This window comes from Ictalurus punctatus, chromosome 2, assembly GCF_001660625.3.
Source record: "Ictalurus punctatus breed USDA103 chromosome 2, Coco_2.0, whole genome shotgun sequence".
In the NCBI taxonomy this organism is placed as follows: domain Eukaryota; kingdom Metazoa; phylum Chordata; class Actinopteri; order Siluriformes; family Ictaluridae; genus Ictalurus; species Ictalurus punctatus.
Window position 1 is genome coordinate 30,534,316 of NC_030417.2, and position 19,471 is coordinate 30,553,786.

General features: G+C 39.3%; 1 protein-coding gene across 3 annotated transcripts in view; it reads right to left on the reverse strand.

Moving 5' to 3' along the window:
- Positions 1–15,254, reverse strand: part of doc2a (double C2-like domains, alpha) — a 46,431-nt gene extending 31,177 nt beyond the window's left edge. For 2 of the 3 annotated variants that reach the window (XM_053675342.1, XM_017484342.3), the window contains exons 1-2: positions 15,191–15,254; positions 7,681–14,401 (exon numbers count right to left, since the gene is read on the reverse strand). The gene's annotated coding sequence lies outside the window, so the exon portion shown is untranslated. Of the gene's footprint in view, positions 1–7,680; positions 14,554–15,190 lie in introns of those variants that run through there. The other variant, XM_017484325.3, reaches the window with a different exon arrangement.
- Between the last annotated feature and the right edge of the window lie 4,217 nt (positions 15,255–19,471).

The window sequence follows — 19,471 nt, forward strand, 5'->3', positions numbered from 1 at the left end:
TTTATATTATTTTACATTTCTTTCTTTTTTATTTCATTTAACCATATTCTCTTCACTTAAAAGTTATTGGGAGTAAGCACGGCAGACGACTGTGGCAGGCTTAATGCTGAATTGGACCACTCTGTCTACTTTTCTCTGGAAATCCCAGATGTTTTTCCTTCGGCTCAATTTATATATATATTTATATTATATTTATATCTCAGGGATATCAAACAATTGCAACACACATTCATCCAAAAACTATATCTTTGTTAATTATAGGTGTGCAACAATTATTGGCATCCTTTTAGCCCATACTTTGTGCTACCTCCCTTTGCCAAGATAACAGCTCTGAGTCTACTCCTATAATGGATGAGGTTGATGAGGTTGGAGAATACATGGCAATGGGATCTGAGACCATTCCTCCATACAGAATCTCTCTTCAGTTCACCCCACAGGTTTTCTATAGGTTTCAAGTCAGGGGACTGGGATGGCCATGGCAGGACCTTGATTTTGTGGTCAGTAAACCATTTTTGTGTTGATTTTGATGTATGTTTTGGATCACTATCCTGCTGGAAGATCCAACCACGGCCCATTTTAAGCTTTCTGGCAGAGGCAGTCAGGTTTTCATTTAATATCTGTTGATATTTGATTGAGTCCATGATGCCATGTATCCTAACAAAATATCCAGGTCCTCTGACAGAAAAACAGGCCCAAAACATTAAAGAGCCTCCACCATATTTAACCATGAGCATGAGGTACTTTTCCATATGGCTACTTCTCTGTGTGCACCAAAACCATCTCTGGGGTTTATTCCCAAAAAGCTAAATTTTGGTTTCATCTGACCATCGAACCCAATCCCATTTGAGGTTCCAGTAGTGTCTGGCAAACTGAAGATGCTTGGGTTTGTTTTTGGAAGAGAGTAGAGGCTTTTTTCTTGAAACCCTTCCAAACAACTTGTGGTGATGTAGGTGACTTCAGATTGTAGTTTTGGAGACTTTCTGACTATCTTCTGCAATTCTCCAACTGTGATCCTTGGAGATTTTTTGGCCACTCGAACGATCCTCTTAAAAGTGCGTTGATACAATATAGACACACGTCCAATTCCAGGCTGATTCATAACATTTACAGTTGACTGGAACTACTTAATTATTACCTTGATGGTGGAAATGGGCATTTTCAATGCTTGTGCTGTTTTCTTATAGCCACTTCCCATTGTGTGAAGCTCAACAACCTTTTGCCGCGCATCACAGCTATATTCCTTGGTCTTACCCATTATTATGAATGACTAAAGGAATTTGGCCTATGACCTTTCAAAGTTATACTCCAGTGAAACAGGAAGTCATAGTTGAACAATTTCCTAGTCACCCAGGTGTACTAAACCTTTTTTAAATAGCAATGGGAATATATATCAAATCAATTTTTCTCATATGAATTCATAGGGGTGCCAATAATTGTTGCACACATATATTTAACAAAGTTTTTTGTGTTTTGTTTGCAATTGTTTGATATCCATGAGAGTATATTTGTGAAAAAAATTTTAACAAATGGTCAAAAGATTTAAAAATAAAGACAATTTTTCACAGCCTTCTTTGCTCATATTTACCAACGGTGCCAATATTAGTGGAGGGCGCTGTTTATTAAATATACCACAGAAACAAAAGTTTTTTAATGTGACATAATTCAAATATACAAAATTCATATTCAGATATGAATTCTAAGCTTCAGCTTCTAAGTTCCATTTGTGAGTTTGTGAAAATAATTTTCCTTGTCCAAAAATCACTTTTGGTATAATACAGACCCTTTTTTTATCGAGTCCAGTTGTGTATTATTATGTGCCGTCTTCAAGTCATAAGGGAAAAAAAAATTAGATGTTTGACCTGCCTTGTCCAAAATGCCACTGCGAGCCAGCACCTTATTGCCATAACTCGCATTTCAGTTGAAAACCTTCAACCTGCTCTACAAACCTGCACGTGAGCTGCACACTAAAGCAGGTGGCTAGTATCTCAGTAATTAAGGTCTGCCTGCTCAGGCTAATCTTTTTGTTTTGTACCTTCAGTGCAACCAGAGAAAATGGATCAGTTCTGAACATATTGTGAGCTATTGCTTATGGGAGTTAGCGAGCCAGAAAAAGGGAACAATAAGGCATGGGTATCGAGTGGAAAAGTATTCTTAGAGACAGAAAGTGAGAGAACGAGAGAGAAAGATTTAGACTTTATCCTGTTGCCAACATATCTTATTTCTAGCAAGACACACAAAGGGAAAACCTGAGGTTCACTGGGGGATTTATCTGGCTATTAAGGTCCTAATTTATTGAGGAAGGGAAAAAACAGCATAGAACTTAAGCCTTTATTTTATTAACTGTCACAATCACAGTCTTCCTGGAAAGGTTCGATCTACAGGCAGAATGACAGAGGAGAGGAGATGGAAAAGAAAAACAGCTTACCAGCATGACTAGCATAGAAAATACTGCTTTCAAACAAGCAACCACAGGAGTTATTCTAGTTTATACTGTAATCAATGATTAACACTGGATTTTACCTCACAACCTCAGCTATAGTTGAGCCACTGTGAGCAGAATAGTCCCAACTAGCCTTAGGTGCACACACACACACACACACACACACACACACACACACACACACACACTGTCCTGTCCATCAATTTAGCGTCCTCATTTTGACAGGTGTCACATCTGGTGGCTGTGACATACAGCTCATCATTATAGCAAGCAGGGTTAATACAGGGGTTTTGTACGAGCATGGCTAATGGGATCATGACACGCACATGCTAACAAAATTAGCGATTAGCACAGGATTATTATGCTGTTACATGTCTAGTATCAAATGTCCTCCTCACCTCTAGACAACTACCCAATATTGTTTAAGTAATGTAAGTAATCTTTCACAACACACTAAATATGTTTTAATTGTCAGTGAGTTGTTGTTGTTTTTTTCACAGTAATGGATTGTAATGGAATGGAACAAAAATGCGAATTCTTGTCCATAATAATTTTTAATGTGTTTTTGGAAATGTAGCTGTCATTTTATAATGTATTTCTGTGCTGATGTATTGATCTTGACTGACAGTATGATGATTTGTAAAGAGACTCGGGCTAGAATACAAAGCAAACTCAATTGCTATGAATATTGCTTTATGAAAACTGGGATTTTCATGAATTAAGAATTAAATCATTTCATGTTAAAGGGGCTGTTTGTCATTTCTACAGCATTGTTCTGCCTGAAGGCAAATGAACAACTGCAGTGAAAATATTGACATGCCTTCCGCTTCCCCTTAACCACCCCTCTGTTTTTATACAACCTCTATTAAAACTATGTTTACCTCATGACTAGCATTTTAAGGAGAAATTGCAGAGCTGATCAGCTCTGTTCTGGTTAGGGGGTAAAGATCATTTCTAAGCCATAGAAATATAACAGAAGCCTGAATTAATGAAACTAGCCAGATCCATTACATGGGAATATTATGAAACACATTTTCTGTAAGGTAATTCTGTGATCTTAAAAAAAATAAATAAATAAAAATGATCTAGATGTAAACCTGTAAACACTGCAAACCGCACCTTTAAATCACAACCACGAAACATTCACAAGTCACAGATTAAAAACAAAGGTTATTATTTAACAAAGAAAAACATATAATTATTGGCATGGTGCAGCTTTTTGTTTTAGGAGATGTATATTTAGTGTTTATGGAAGGAGTGTCCAGTATTAGCACTAAGTAACAGCCAGTAAGTTTTCCTTTACGGGAAGGCTGGAAAGGGGATGACTGTTTATCATTGCTATAACGTAAGCAATAACAGGAATTAAGATATAACATAATATTAAATGTAACTACTGTATAAATGATAATCATGAGGAATGTAAAAAATAATAATTACCACCACTCCGGGGTGGTAATGCTGTGGATTATTTTAAAGCCCTGTCGTGTTGTATTCTTTGCTTATATACACAAATCAAAGCCCTTGCATACAGTAAATACATGATAGATATGACACTCTTAGAAAAGGAGGTACTATAGAACACGGGGTTTACCTTTCAGAACAGTCTCCTAGTACAGTGGTTTGAGAAAGTTAGATCTCTTAACCATCCAAAGTACTTTTGAACAGCTTCTGTTTCTAAGAGTGCACACAGTAGAAGGAGTGGTGCTGGAATTTGCATTATTAGCAGGTACAATAATTACACTCCACTAATATTGGCACTCTTGGTAAATATGAGCAAAGAAGGTGATGAAAAATTGCCTTTATTGTTTAATCTTTTGATCTTTTGTTAAAAAAAAAGTCACAACAATACTCTGCTCTCATGGATATCAAACAATTGCAAACACAACACAGGTTTATCAAAAAATATATCTTTGTTAAATATAAGTGTGCAATAATTATTAACACCCCTATGAATTCACATGAGAAAAATATATATTTGAAGCATATTCCTATTGATATTTTACATTTTTTAAGTACACCTACGTGACTAGGAACAGGAAATAGTTCAACCATGACTTCCTGCTTCACAGGGGTATAAATATGAGGTAACACATAGGCCAAATTTCCTTAGTCATTCATAACAATCGGTAAGACCAAAGAATATAGCTGTGATGCGCGGCAAAAGGTTGTTGAGCTTCACAGAATGGGAAGTGGCTATAAGAAAACAGCATAAGCATTGAAAATGCCCATTTGCACCATCAGGACAATAATTAAGTAGTTCCAGTCAACTGTAAATGTTATGAATCATCCTAGAATTGGACGTGTGTCTATATTGTCTCAACACACTGTGAAGAGGATGGTTCAAGTGGCCAAAAAAAATCCAAGGATCACAGCTGGAGAATTGCAGAAGTTAATTGTGTCTTATAGTCAGAAATCTCCAAAACTACAATTTTAATCACCTACATCACCACAAGTTGTATGGTAGGGTTTTAAGAAAAAAGCCTCTACTCTCATCCAAACACTCAAGCGCCTTCAGTTTGCCAGAGACTACTGCAATTTCAAATGGGACCGGGTTCTATGGTCAGATGAAACCAATAGAGCTTTCTGGCAATAAACACCAGAGGTGGTTTTGGCGCACACAGAGAGGTAGCCATGTGGAAAAGTACCTTATGCCCACGGTTAAATATGGTGGTGGCTCTTTAATGTTTTGGGACTGTTTTTCTGCCAGAGGACCTGGACAATTTGTTAACATACATGACATCATGGACTCAATCAAATATCAACAGATATTAAATGAAAACCGGACTGCCTCTGCCAGAAAGCTTAAAATGGGTCGTGGTTGGATCTTCCAGTAGGACAATGATCCAAAACATACATCAAAATCAACACAATAATGGTTTACTGAAAAATCCACGAAAGAGTCCATCAGAATGTAACTCAAAATTTGAATGATCTGGAGAGATTCTGTTTTGAGGAATGGTCTCAGATCCCTTGCCATGTATTCTCCAACCTCATCAGGCATTATAGGAGAAGACTCAGAGCTGTTATCTTGGCAAATGGACATAGCACAAAGTGTTGACTAAAAGGGTGCCAATAATAGTTGCACACCTATATTCAACAAAGATTTTTTTTATAAACCTTAGTTTTGTTTGCAATTGTTTGCAGTGTGTTTTTGTGAATTTTTTGAACAATAAAGACAATTTTTCACAACCGTAAATGATTACGAAGGGTGCCAATATTAGTGGAGGGCACTGTACTATAGTTTCACTTTAATAATCAACAACTGCCCTATCATCACTGACTGACTGTGTAAGTCCTGCACTGTCATAAAAGGACTGAACCCACACACACTGCAACCTAGTGTGCTAGTGTGTGTGAACTGACTGCAGTAACCCTTCTGCTGTTTAGGCTTGTTGCTGTCAGCTCCACTGCTCTCTAGCTACTAGCTCTGTCAAGTCAGTGTGTGTCTGTGTGTGTGTCTCAGTGTGTGTCTGTGTGTGGGGGGCTAATTGAATGAGTGTCAGTGTAGCTGAGAGTGGATCACAGCAAGAGCTGAAATAGGACATTGGAGGGGAATCGCTGAGCATGAGAGTGAGGGAGATGGAGGAATGGAGTGTGTGTGTGTGTGTGTGTGTGTGTGTGTGTGTGTGTGTGTTTGTGTGTGTGCGTGCATGGTAATGACAGTAGGTGGTCAGCAGTGTTCATTATGGTTGTTGGCAGTGCAGGGGAATCTAGCTTTATTAGGAAGCATGCCGAATGCCTGTGTGGTTTGAGCAGCATGTCTAAGCTTGCCAAAACTGCGAATCACATCCATCCTAGCCTTGATTACTAGCAAATACATCATCCTGAAATGCACTGACACTGCAGTGGAATCCCTGGGACATGAAATGACTCAGTCATTTTCATTTCATCTAGTGATCGGGTTCAGCCCGATTTATTTTAACATGACTTCCGAGATCGTTTGGAGTTGTTCTGTGCCAAGACCGATCACATCTGGTTCGAGTCAGTCCTGCTTTCCAATACATTTCAATGTGGATAAAGATCCTGTTGGAATTTGAACCATTTAAGATGGATAATGAGTGGCCCAGAAATGGTTAGATATCCAATGGAGTCAGCTTTTTAGCCACTTCTGGAGTAATCATCTACAGTATGTTGAAATATCCGTACCAAGTTCATCCCATTTGGATCAGTGATCCTGCGAGTACATCATCCATTCCTATACTTGAGGTATCTTCACACCTATCCTCTCTACTTATCCCCACAATGTGTCTATAATATTGTTTCTCCAAGTCATATCTGCTGGTGTTTTGAGATTCAATTGATATATTGGCAAACCGCTTTAAAATCTATCACTTCTCTTTTTCATTCTTTCTAACACTCTTATTTACACACCACACAATCCCCCAATGGCACACATGCACAGCCTCTGTCATCTTTCTTACTGTCACCCTCTTTTTTTTGAGAATGGCTCACTTGGCTCTGATGAAAAGCAGAAAGCCAGCAACAGGGAGAGAAAAGGAGAGCAAGAGGGAGAAAGAAGCAGTAAAGTGCAGCAGAAACTCATTTCTGCGGAAGCTACAGATTGCAGCACAGGCTTGGATTAGCCAAGTAGAAGAATCATAAAAATACATTCACTACTCAATATGAAGAGTTCTCACCTAACACCAAGCTTTTACCCTTTGTTACACCACAATGTTACACCACTACCCTGGTGTAACATTCTTTACTCTTTCATATAGTCTCTCTTAAACTACTCTTTCACTGTAGTTACTGAATAATACTGAAATAAATGTGGGTAATGTGAATAACTGAATATGAACCTGAGTTTAAAGGGTTAAGAGAAATAGACAGAAACAGGGTTGTAAAAAGAAGGATGAAACAGGGAGTCAGGAAGAGAGAAAAGGTTAACACAATGCACACATTTGGACATTAATACTTAACGCTTGTACACTATAGGGAGGAGGAGACAGCTCTCTCTTCATATATATATATATATATATATATATATATATATATATATATATATATATATATATATATATATATATGAAGAGAGAGAACTCTATTGGAACAAACCTAAACAATCCAGTTAACAAGGGGTTAATATTTCAGATGTCTGTAATGACAAAAATAATCATAAATACAGAGAGGAAGACATAAAAAAGCGAGGAGATGGAACGAATGAAAACATGCACTTTATACAAAGACAAGCCCAGGAAGTTTTCAGAGAAAGGACTGATTAGAGGAATTCCTTCACTTACCTCTGATTGCGTGCGTAAATGAGTCCCTCATAAACAAGTGGATTCCAAAGCTTACAGGTCTGCACTAACAGGTGGTGTGAGAGAATGAGTAAGAGAGCCTGAAAGACAGAGAGAGAGAGAAAGGAGGAGGAGGGGAGAGGAGAGGAGAGGAGAGACCGAGCGATGGAGAGAGTGGGGAAGAGGCAGAGATGGAGAAGCGTGAGTGTATATCAGATGGTAAATCATCTATAGAACTGTCAGAGGAGGTATAACAGGAGGTAAGGAGAGAGGTTGTGTGTCAGTTAAGGATGACGGCAGAGAAGCAGAAAGAGCAACTGGAAGAACTGAGAAGTTCAGTTGTGGCAAAATGCTGAGTGAGAACATGCACAAGTACGCACTGCATAGGAGGAAGAATGCCATTTCTGCGCCTCTGCTACTAATTCCCAGTTCCCTGTACACTCAGCTTCTGATTTCCTCTACTATATTTCCCCCCTCCTCCACTTCCACACATTCCCTCTCTCTTTTTCCAGCCACTTTAATTCCCTGGAAATCGTCCAATATCCTTTTGGAGTGCATGCCTTTATCTGTTGTGTCAACCTTAGTGAACATCTGTGTGCACATTAAGATTCCTTCCAGCTTCCCACTGTCTCTGCTTATGACTGGAGTGTAACTCTGTGTGTGTCTGTGTGTGTGTGTGTGTGTGTGTGTGTGTTTGAGATTTATCCATGATCCAGGAAGCTTGCAGCAGTCGGACAGCATGTAAACAGCAGCTTTATGCTGCGCCACATAAGCACGTGCCAGCAACAGCATCTGTCTTTCTCTCTATATAATTTGCTCTAATGATACACGTGTGAAGACACGGCTTCAGGATAATCAGTTTCCACACCCCTCCTCCCTTTCAGTTTCCTTTCCTTCTTTCCCTCTCTTTCTGCGGTCAGCGACATCCCCCAGAGTGAGCGGTCTCTGCTTCTGTTTAATAATATCTACAACTCTGATGCAACACGTCTCTGTCTTCGAGTCTCTTCTTCGCAATGTCCCCCACACTTCACATCACTGTTCTTCCAATTTTCCTCCATGCTTCCTTGGCTGATGGATTATTATCTCTTATTTCTCTGCCACGGGTGACTGTCTGTGTGGACACACACGTGCTTGTCCAACATTTCCTCTCTCTTTCATTTCTTTGTCTTCTTGTCATCTTGCTTCTCATGCTGATCACCAGACCTCCCAGTGGAATATATTGGATATTTATTAAAAGTCATGGACCGCCTTATCATGTCAGATCGGCTCACTGCACAGATGTAATGAAAGTAAACAATAATATCCCCCTGTCCGGAAGGCTGAACAAACCCCAGCTCAGGGTGTCATATCCAATGGCCTCTGAACTTCTTGGCAAATCAAGTAGCAGCATGATATGGATCAGATCTCTGCTACCAATCAACTAGGGTGTTAACTGCATCACTTTAATTAGCATTTGTTCATTTGGCACACTGTGTGCTCGTGTCAAAAAGGTCATGAGTATCTCCAGACCCTTGAGATGCAAAGACCTCTGATTGAAGAGTAGATGCGGGTGGGTATTTCTCAAATGTCAGCAATATTGGAAGGGTCGCATAGGCCACCATCAATTGCTATTGAACAGGTTTTATTGATCTTTTGTTGCACCTTTAATACTTCATAACGGGCTGCGGATATTGCAAAGATTAATATCGCAGGACTTATTTAACCGAATTAAAAGAAGAGATTTAAAAGCGAATCGAATTACTTGATTAAGTCATAAATCTTTGCCATTGCAGTAATTAAAAAGCCACAGAAGTAATTCATATTTTACAATTGGTTTTGAATTTGGTTGATTGTCAGCTCTAAGGTGTGTGTGAAGCTTTCTACTTGTCTAACTGTGTTATTTCTGTTATTAAAGCCAGCATTGGCCAAACTTTCACAGTTTCCAAACTTTCAGCCTAGCACACCTGTTCTGATCATTACCACTGAATCAAAATGGTTTAAAGGAGCCAAACTAAAGCAGGAATCCATGCTGTGTCTGTTACATGTGTGAAGCTCTCTGCAGCAGAAGGTGTTGGGTTTAGTTATTAAAGCCATCATTGCTATGTGTTATTAAAGCCAGCTTTGTGCAATTTCCATTTGTCAGACTTTCACATTGCTGCCAGAAGCAGTGGGATTCAGCCAAGCACACCTGTTCTGATCATTACTATCATGCCTAAATGGTTTAAATCATTAGAAATAATCTAGAAACGTAGTGCTGCATTTTTTTGTTGTTGTATTGTGGCTAATCCATTCCAATTCAAATCAGTCTGCTCTGCCAAAAAACCATCCAAAAAGAACCAATCCTACTTGATTCTGGTTCAATCTAGCAGAGCTGAAAAACAAAACAAACCAAATACAACCACTGAAATATCTCTCTATATTATTCTGATTCATATCAGCTCCAGTGGTGTGAAGGCATCACACACATTGCATCAGTTTATCTGCACCACATCTGGACCTCACTGAATATAATGAAATGCAATAGAGAAGTAAAATGAAGAGAAGATTCAAGGAAAAACATGTAGAGGAACATCAACAGGAGGACAGCGTTTGAGTGACAGTGACACTATCAATAGATACTATAGACAGACATCAGGGGGTACCCTAAACTCCAACATGGCTTTCATCACGTTGAGGTGAGCAGGTTGTGTAGTGATTGTTCTGACACCCTCGCAGAGAAAAAGTAAATGTCTGAAACGTCGGAAAATCTAAACTAAGAAAAGTGTCTATGTCAGAAAGGAAGCACGAGAAAGAGAGAGGGAGAGAGGGAACAAAAGGAGGAATGCACTAGGCATGAACATGAAAGTACAATGTAGAATCAGAGGAGTGAACATTGTAATCTAAATTAAATTGGACCTGGATTGTTATCATCTCAATTAATTAAGGCTCATTAGGTCCAATAAGGGTGATTCTCATCATTACAACACTCGCAGTCTCGGGAAGCCTGATCATTGTCAGTAAGATTTATGGTGTATGGATGAAAACAGTGATAGGCAGGAGGTAGAGTTGAGGAAATAATGTGATACATAGAGAGGGATAGAAACAGCAGGTGAAAGAGCATTTGGAAGTAAATGGCATGGTATGGTGATGGTAATGAACCAGAAAAAGAGGTCGAGAAGATGCAAAAAGAGAAGTGAAACATTAGCACTGAAGGCACTGCTAGAAACGTCTTGCAGTCCTACAGTCCTCCTATGGCCAAAGTGTGTATGGCATTCTGATTTCACAGCTTGGAGAAGCACCCTGACTGCACATATTTTATATATGGATTGGCATCTACAGAATGAATATCAGGATTTACATGTTTTTCCTCATAGACAATCAGATTCAAACTTCCTTACCTTATGGAATGAAATCTCACACGCTTCTGGAAAAAGATTTCTCAAGGGTTCTTTGGGTTCCTCTCAATGGAACCCTCTCTTATATGAAACCACCTTTTGTCCTTTTGTTAAGGTCCTACATAGAATCTTGAAATGTTTCCACAGAGTTACAAAATGAACAACATTTTAGTGTTCTCGAGTTAATCTGTAGGAACCTGCTGCCGAAATGATTTTTAAATCTTCACTGTTTGGTCTATGGGCAATTCTTATTTATTCCTCTGAAGCCCTAAAGCCATGATGGTTAAAGTAGGAGGTTTCTAACAGGTCTGTGACATATGACCTCACTAAATCCATTGCATCCAAGGGGGCACATAAAGCGACATTGACATTCTTGTTGTGTATGGTTGTTATTCCACTGATAGGTGATTGGTGAGCTTCATCATTTTCCCGATTAGCCAAGTAAATACCATTACCAGGCTGCATGATGAGGATGTGGGGTGGGGCTTCTGGAGCCCTCTGTGACATAGACTAATTGACCAATAGTTTGTGGACCAAACTGTTGCCACAAAATTGAAAGCACACAATTTTATAGAATGTCTTTGTATGCTGTAGCATTAAAATTTCCCTTCACTGGAACCAAGAGCCCCAATTCTGTTCCAGAACGACAGTGCCCCTGTGCACAAACCAACACCCAGAACACATGGTTTGCAAAACTTGAGTTGCCTGCACAGAGCCCTGACCTGAACCCCACTAAACACCTTTGTGTCAGATGAACTAAAACGCTGACTGTGCCTGAACTCACTAATGTTCTTGTGGCTGAATGTGCAAATCCCCTACAACCATGCTCTAAAATCTGATGGAAAGCTTTTCCAGAAGAGTGGAGCTTATTATAACAGCAAAGGAAGACTAAATCTGGAATAGGATTTTCAAAAAGGACATATTAGTGTGATGATCAGGTGTCCACAAACTTTTGGCCGAATAGTGATTAACCTTTTACAATTGTTTTATTATTCATTCATCTTCAGGAACAACTTGATCATGGTCAGGGTCATGGTGGATCCAAAGCCTATTCCTTTGAACACTAGGTGTGAGGTAGGATGCACACTGGATGGGACCCCAGTCCATCACAGGGCACCATGCACATTCCCTGACCACAACAGATAGAAGAGTAGATTGTTCAGATAGCTGAGGTCCTTCACTATCCTCCTGGCCTTGGTCCAGCACTGCTTGCTGTAGATAGACTGCAAGCCAAGGAGCTTAGTAAGGATGGTATACTCACCTAATCGCACCACCATCTGGAGAGCCCACCTAACCTGCTTTGTGCTGTTCCCAAACCAGGCTGTAATGCTTCCCGTCAGGATGCTCTCAATGGTGTAGGTGTAAAAGTTCCTTAGCACCTTAGAGGGCAGGTTAAAGTCCCTTAAGAGTCTAATACGGTAAAGACGCTGATGGACCGTCTTCACCAGGGTGCTAATGTGACAGGTCCTGCATGATGTGTACACCAAGGTATCAAAAGCTGTCCACTCTCTACACTGGGGCCCCATTGATCTTAAGGGTTGGCAGCTCCTCTCTTTCTTTGTGCTGAAGTCCACTATCAACTCCTTTGTCTTGCTGACATTCAGGAGGGGGTTGTTCTCCTGGCACCAATTTTCCAGGCTTTTCATCGCCTCTACATAGCCTTTCTCATTGTTTCAGATATCAGGCCCAGCACAATAGTGTCATCAGCAAACTTGACAATGCTGGTAGAGTTGGTAGTGGCCACACAGCCATAAGTGTACAGTGAGTACAACAGAGGGCTCAAGACACAACCCTGAGGGACTCCGTTGCTGAGGTTGAGGGAGGGTAAGACATGTCTGCCCACTCATACTGCTCGTACTGCTTGTGGTCTGTCTGTCAGGAAGTAGGAAATCCACTGACAATGCTGAACTGTAGTAAACAAACAGCATTTTAACATTATTTCCCTTCCTTATGTCTCAGGGCTGTGTGTAGGAGGTCTGTGATGGCGTTCTCTGTAAAGTGATTGGTACAGTAACATGTCCATGGTATCAGGTAATGAAGAGGTGATGAAGTCTCTGGTCAGTCTTTCAAAGCATTTCATCACAACTGAAGTCAGGGATACTAGTTGATTGAGGTAGGCAGGCTGGGGTTTCATTGGGACAGGAATGATAATGGACAGTTTGAAGCATGTGGGGATTACCAACTGTGCCAGGGAGAGGTTGAATATCTCTGTGCTAACACCGGTGCTAGCTGGTCAATGCAGGCTCTAAGGACCCGACCTGATATGCCATCTGGTCCTGTTGCCTACCTGGTGTTCAGTCTCCTGAAAGCCTTCCTCACGTGGTGTTCTGAGCTAATGAAAGCGTTTCCCACTCTGACACTCTCCACATGCATACTGCCACTAGTACCATCAACACTGCTGGTAGCTGCAGCCTCGAAGCGAGCACCAGAGAATGCCAGAGAAGCATCTGCATTCACCTTTCTGGAGGATGGTGTTTCATAGTCCATTATCATTCTCAGTCCTTGCCACAGGCTCCTAGAGCCACCCTGTTGAAAATGTGACTCTAGTTTCTCCCACAGTGCCATTGTGCCTCCTTCACTGCTCTGTGCATGTTGTTGGATGTAGCCTTGTAGTCTGCCATGTTCCCGGTGGTGAGCCCATTGTTATAGGATGCGGTGTGAGATCTCAGAGAGTCGTGGATGGTTTTATCCACCCATGGCTCCTGTTTGGGAAACCTTCTGATGATGGTTTTCTGGATTGTATCATTGTCACTGTTAAAATCCCCCGCCACAATGAGCGCAGCATCCTGGTGATGAGTCTAGTGTTAAGTGAGAGCATCATGTAGTTCACATAAGGAAGTGTCCATGTCTGCCTGAGGTGAAATATAAATGGCACTGACTATGACCGAGGTAAAATCCTGAGGAAGGTATTTGTTATAGGCGACATTTGATGGTCAGGAGCTCCAGGTTGGGTATGCAAGAGCGTGTGAGAGGAACAATGCTCCCACTGTTGTTCAAATACCAGCTGCTGTTTACCATCAGACACACTCCAACTCCGCTTGACTTCCCAGACTCCATTGTTCTGTCCTTGCAGTAAAACGAGAAGAACTCGGCCAGCTGGATGGCGTGGTCCAGTACACCTGGGTTCAGCCATGTCTTAGTGAAGCAGATGCAGTTGCAGTTCCGAATGTCCCTCTGGAATTTAACCCTGACCCTGAGGTTGTCATGCTTGTTCTCCAGAAACTGGACATTGGTTAGCAGGATGCTAGGCAGGGGAGCATGGTGTGCACAAGCCCACAGCCTGTTCTTGATGCCAGCTTGTTTCCCTCAGAGCCACAGCTTCGGGTCTTGTCCTTTGTTCCTCCTCAGGATCTCGCTCAGCCAGCATGGATCTTGTGGGAAAAAAAACGGTGATAGGTGAGTGGATTGTAAACCAAAAGAAATAAGTGTGTTTCTATCGTATCTGGTAATAGCTGTGGTGAAAATGAAAAGGAGATTAAAGTAAGGGAAAGTGCAAAATAAATAAATAAACAAAGTGTGGTCGGGGTAGTTGTGATGGCAGCCGACCTCACTGGCGCTATCTTGAAATCTATAATATAACCATTTATGAATCTATAAGAATAGCTGTTAATATTACACAGGATGTTTTGACTCTTTTTAACACAATGGAAATTATTTGGGTTCTGGAGACAAAAATTTGTAATAAAAAGTGCATGTCTCAGATTTGATGGTACATATTTAATATTCCTAATATTGGGAATATTTAAATAAGTCTATGTTCATAAAATTACTCATAAATGTCTGTGAGTGTTTTTTTTATTTTCCTCTGAAAGTGTTTCCTGGTAAAAGTTTGAGAACTCCAAGTCTTGCAGAATCACTTTTTCTCATTGGGATCTTGATAAATTTTTTGTCAGATCAATTTTCAGTTATACTCATGATGCATGCTCTCTCTCTCTCTCTCTCTCTCTCTCTCTCTCTCTCTCTCTCTCTCTCTCTCACACACACACACACACACACACACACACACACACACACACACACACACACCAGCTGTTAATTGCTTTGTTTACTTAATGCTGTGCTGTGTCTCTCGCAGATGTTTCCATCTAATCAAATCCAATTTCATTTAATTTCATATGAACAATAATGTCTTTTGCTCTCTTTCACAGACACCTGCTCACCTGCACAACCTGGTCACAGGACGCAGTCTCATGGATTTTTAGACGGACATTGGCCACATGCATGCCACGAAGAATGGTCTGTGCTCTCCATGGGCTCTTTTGGAATTTCCAAAGGCCAGTTGCTAGGCAACAGGCGGTGTTTCTCCTGGCACCAGTGGAGAGAAGAGGAGAAAAAGAGATGGGCAAAGGGGGAAGGGGCAAGAAAACAGGGAACCAAACAGTACTGGGGTGCACTTGCTTTTGAATTCATCCTGCACTCTGTCTAGCTATCTGAGGACTAAACTTAAGTGCACGTACTTATCCTTTCAGCTAGCTCATTAACTTTATGAATTTAACATCAAAGAGCCCTTCATACTGCCAGGTTCGCATACTGTGATCTATTATGAAATGGGAATGGGGCATTTTGGATAGTTCAGTAATATTGTAATGCAATGCAATACCAGAGATGTTCATTGTTCCTCAAAATGGAATTTGAATGGAATTAGGTTTCAAGTGGATCTCAGGCATTGTCTGAAGCACATGGTCATACTTTCATCAGACGACAAGAAAGTGTCTGTAATATATATTTTTTGAGAGCATGTACTCATGCTTAAATGTGTATGTTTTTGGATTTGCACCTGGCCAGAGTAATATAATGCAAAAAGTAACTTTTTTGAGATGAATACAAGCTTTACATGAATTACAATGAGTTACATGAATTATAATGCTGAAATATTGGGGTAAATTTTAACACATCAGTGACTGCAGAAAATGCAGTATTATCTTTGACATTTTTACTAGAAATCAAATCAAGGCAAGGTAAAATGCCCAATTTGCAGATTATATTCACTTGGTTAATTCATACATTCATTTGTTACTTTCAGGAAAGTAAAAAAAAAAGAAAAAGAAAGAAAGAAATTGCCTCAGTTTCACAAATTTTTTCCTTTTTTTTCTGTAATGCTTTTTTCCGTGAAACACTTGCTGTGAACTTGACACTGTATTTTGTAAATTATGAAGTGTAACTTGTACTACATGCTAATAAGATGCAGCTGATTAAATGTTTCCACATGCTAATGAAATGCTGCTAGTTATTTTCACAGTTGCCTTTCAATGATCAGTGTTTTGTAATCAAACAAAACAACCAGAGCTTGTCAGAATTTATGGGCTAATGGAATTTTGCCTTGGGCATTTTATGTGCCCCAGCAACATTCATAGCATGTTTTGAAGAGAAACCAAGGTCAGACAGAAAGATTGAGATAGATGGGTTTCAAAGTCTCACATCTTCAGTTTATACTCAAATGCTTCAGGTCATTAAAAGAAGTCAGATTTTTAACATTTTTCAAAGATTCTCAATCTGTTGCTAAGACACTGGGACTGTTTTTCAATATGAATAATGTGAAGAATTTTCTCGCTAAGAGCAAGGTTGCAAAGTCAGACATTGGACTTCTGATCAGAAGGTCATGAGTTCAAATCCCAACACTGCCAAGCTGCCACTGCTGGACCCTTGAGCAAGGACCTTAACCCTCAACTGCTCAGTTGTTAAACATGAGATAAATGTAAGTCACTCTGTCAAATGTCAGAACTTCTATACGGTACAAAATTTAAGACATTGTGTTATTCTAGTTCATCTAGTCAAATTCTAGTCAAATTCTACTTCATCATATAGTTGAAGTAAAACTTTAATCACCTTGTTCATTATCATTATATTATCAAAATTAATTATTGGTCTTTCTGTTCACTCACATTGTACTAATTAATGCATTCTGGATATTATGATAGTATTATAAACACATCTGGTTATTTTGGACTTGGTACCATCATTCTTCAGTACTGGAATCAGTGTAAGATCCAGAACATGTTTACTGGGGTGGCCAAGGTGGGAAAGAAAGCTAGTGTGGGGTGGCCATTGCAAAGCAAGTCTTGATGCTCGATAATATAAAGGTTTCACACATGCATATTTCAGCCTCTGTTCATTTCAACATTTGAGTTATAATGGACTAATATTTAAAATGATTGTATGAAGTATTAGACGTTTCTATTTCTGTTTGAATTTGCTTTTTTAATCATTTTCAGCTCTATACCCTTTCCTAATACTGCAGTAAAGCCTTCATCAAGTCACGTTAGATGTTGTTAGTGTAACAATATGAGATATGTTTTGAACCTGAAGTGTACAACAGTAAAATCCTAAATGCCAAACTATTGTAAAAAACAAAAAATCAAAACTGAATTTATTAATCATTAGAAATATACATATAAATTGGCTTTTATAATTTCATTTCATTTAAATTTCATTTAAAGTACTCAAACCTACTGGTGATCGTTTAAGACTATTAAAGCAATTTATAGGCAAACTAGACAAAAAACAAAAAACAAACACAAGCACTCATACAGTGAACTATTATAATGTGCTCTTTTGTGTTATATTTGAAGTTGGTCTCAATTTTGGTGTTTAGCTCTAGAAAATACTCATACTTCTTATTTATTTATTTTTTTATTCAGCGTTACATCGTTAAGTGACAGAGCACATTTCTGAAAAAACATCATAAAGGCTGTCTGGGATTTTACTTCTGCAGACACAAAAGGACTATAGCAAGTTCTCCAAGAAGTCTTGAACAAACTACTAACCAGTTTCCTTAGAAAACTGCATGGCAGTGTACCTAAAAGAATGCATGTGCTTTTAAATGCAAAAGCAAATTGTGATTTTCTTTTTTTTTAGTTGTGCTTCTTCTCAATATAGTGATTATTTGAATACCTATAAAATTGGAGCTTCATAATTTTTGAAGGCATCTTCATTTCATAGGATTTCTTTAAATGTGTCAGTCTTTTACACAATCTTGTATATTACTTATTCTAAATTAATGAATACAGATAATTTAGAAATCAACCAATCAAACAAAAGGCAATGAAATACAGCTACAACAGATTATCAGACTATTTTTAAAATTAAACCGTGTTCAGTGTCTTATGGCTGAGGTTGTCTCCTCTTTTATATTTTGTCAATAATCTAATTCGTTTAATGTTTAATTTTTTTTAAAAAAAGGGTCTAAAATACAAGCCCTTGAGTAAAATACCTGACAATAAGGTAAAACCCATATAAACCGCATAAATAATCATTAATAATAATAATAATCGTTAATTATACTCCAGACATCTTTTACAGCATAGCACTGGTTTTCATAAACAGATCAATATGAAACCCTTAGGTGGCACCCCAGTGATGGAATAGAAAAGCTCTATCTCACACCCTGCCACAAACATCTGTGGCTGGAAGCCAAAGGAGAAAAATTGTGCATGCTCTCTGGGTGGGAGGGATGCCATAATCTTAACAGTAGGTAATCAGGGGGATGTGCCCATTAATTATTCTGGACAAAAAACTTTGTGCTTATATATTATTTTGGTTAGACTTATTTAGGTTAGACTTGTGACTTGAGATGGTAGTCAACTGGTCAGGATTTAAAGAACCTTGGTGTCACTTTCGACTCCACACTGTGCTTTGATAAGCAGATTAGTGCTGTTGTAAAAAGCAGTTTCTTTCAGTTTATGATCTATTGCTAGAATCAAGATGATGCTCTCCAAGGAGGACCACAAAACTGTTATTCATTCATTTATAACATCTAGGTTGGACAACTGTAATTCGCTCGATTTAGGTGTGCTTAGAACAACTGTTGTTCATGTGCAATTAGTACAAAATGTGGCAGCCAGATTACTGACTGACGTTAAAAAAAACATGAGCACATTACACCTGTGCTCGCTTCTCTTCACTGGTTACCTATCAAGTTTTGTGTTGATTTTAAAATTTTGCTTTTTGTTTTTAAAGCTTTGCATGGACTTGTTCCGCAGTGTATTTGTGATCTCCTCAACCCCGTACACTGCTTCAAGACCCCTTCAATCATCCAGTCAATACTACTAAAAAAATGGTCTTGACTGTAAAGAGTTCATCAAAAAATGTTCCTCAAAAAATTCAAACTGAACAATGACCTGTCTCTCCTGAGGTGGCTATGGTGGCCTTAGATCTGTCCCTGACTGTAATTGAACTTGGGCGATGGACGGCGACAGTGAGAGAATACACCACAATATACAAAAATCATATCAGGGAAACACCCTGACTTTGGTTCATGGTTCACAGATACATTACAGACATAATAAATTTACTCTTGTAATGGCTCAGCTTTGATGTACCAGTTCTCTTAATGGCCATCAGGAAATAAACACCAAGTCTGACACTCCCATGTCAAGAGAATCCCATGTGTGTGAGCCTTATTCAAATTTGACTTTGTCTGCTATGGAAGTGAATGCATTTAC